The 1,870-nt window shown below is 36.3% G+C and overlaps 1 non-coding gene across 1 annotated transcript; it reads left to right on the top strand.

Moving 5' to 3' along the window:
- The first annotated feature begins 244 nt into the window (after nucleotides 1-244).
- Nucleotides 245-351, top strand: LOC131254580 (small nucleolar RNA R71). The gene has a single exon (XR_009175699.1). It is a non-coding gene; the product is annotated as a small nucleolar RNA R71 (small nucleolar RNA).
- Nucleotides 352-1,870: the final 1,519 nt, after the last annotated feature.

Raw genomic sequence — 1,870 nt, 5'->3', positions numbered from 1 at the left:
GAGATCATCCTCTTCTTTCAAGAGATATAATCCACCTTTCTCCTTTAATTGAGTCGGCCTAGACGTGGTGTTCGACTTTGGGTAATAGTCCCAAGATTGTGTTTTTTCAGCCAAACTGTCGAGGTAGTCCCATACCTCGTCGACATCTTTATTAATGAACTCTCCATTACACATTGTCTCGACCATTTGGCGCATGGAAGATGTTAGTCCATCGTAGAAAAAATTTGTAATGCGCCACGTTTCAAATCCATGTTGTGGGCATGAACTGACCAAATCTTTGAACCTTTCCCAACATTGGAAGAATGTTTCATCTTCCTTTTGGGCAAAGTTCATGATTGCTTTTCTGAGGGTAATCGTTTTATGATGTGGGAAGAATTTTTTTATGAATTCCCTCTGCATGTCGTTCCATGTGCCAATGGATCTAGGACGCAGTGAATGTAACCACGTCTTAGCTTTCTCTTTTAAGGAAAAAGGAAAGAGTTTCAGCCTAATTGTATCCTCAGATACATTAGGAAAACATAATGTAGCTATAATCTCATCGAACTCTTTCAAATGTAAATATGGACTCTCTGATTCAAGTCCATGGAATTTGGGAAGGAGTTGGATAACTCCCGGCTTGATGTCCATTTGTCCTATGTTTTTAGGAAAAATCATGCATGAGGGCATACTCACTCCCGCCGGTTGTAGATAATCTCGTAGAGTACGAGGCGGGGGTGCCTGTTGCACCTCATTCTCATCTTGGGTATCCTCCACCCTGGGTGGAAGTAGAGGAGGTTGGTCTTCAGCCATAACTTCAGTTAACTTAGGGGATTTCGAGTGGTGTCTAGTCCTGCGATGGATAGTCAACCCCTCAACCAATCCTCCTTCAGTCAAGAGACGTTGAGTGTCGTCACGGGCCCACTTGGGCATGAAAACACTCGCAACTCTCGATTAAAAACCTAATCCTAAGAAAGGAAAAGAAAATCTAGAAAGAAAGAGAGAGTTGAAAAGAAATTACCAAATTGGAGTCCTAAGTTAAGGACCTGCAAAATAAAAATAAAATAAGTTAGATTCTAAAAGAAGAGGAACAATCCTTTAAAATAAAGGTAGTAGTAAACTATTTTCTAAAAGAAAGTGAAAACTTCTAAAATAAACTAGGAAAGTCCTATACTAGAAAGTAAATTACTAAAAGAGAACTGAAAAATAGAAAGTAGAGAAGGAGTGTACCGAATTAGAGATTTCTATCTTAAAGGCCTACAAAATAGGAAGGTTAGTTTCTAAATAAAAATTCTAAAAATAAATTAGGAAACAAATTAGATTCGAAGATTAGAAAGTTACTAAAAATAAAAGTAGAAAGTTAATTAAGAAATAACCTAGTTTCTATTTCCTACAGATGAGAGGATACTTGAATTAGAAAATTTCTAAGATTTAAACCTTAATTCTAAAAACAGAAAAAGTAGAGAATTTAGGAAAGAATTACCAATTTAGAAATTTATGTCAAGATCCTACAAAACAGGAAACAAGTTAGTTCTAAAAATCAAATAGAAATAAAAATCTAAAACTAAAGTTAATAAAATCCTAATCTCAAACTAATTCTAAAACTAATTAATTTCAAAGAATCGTAACCATCAGTCCCCGGCAACGGCGCTAAAAACTTGTTCACACCCCAAGTGCAGGGTTGTGATGTAGTAATAAACTCGGTAAGACCGAGGTCGAATCCACAGGGACTGATACCTGTACGTCATCTGAAACCAAGTAGAACTAGAACTAGGCTAAGATGTGATCTAAATAAAATAGAATTTAATGAATAATGGTGAGAGATTAATGTAAAACTTTAAGGAATTCAACAGAAGGAAACTAGGGATTCAGAGGATCCACTTGTAGAGATCAG

The sequence above is a fragment of the Magnolia sinica genome, chromosome 8 (genome assembly GCF_029962835.1).
Source record: "Magnolia sinica isolate HGM2019 chromosome 8, MsV1, whole genome shotgun sequence".
NCBI lineage: Eukaryota > Viridiplantae > Streptophyta > Magnoliopsida > Magnoliales > Magnoliaceae > Magnolia > Magnolia sinica.
The sequence above is the reverse complement of the archived record's forward strand: the minus strand, read 5'-3'. Positions and strand labels throughout refer to the sequence as shown.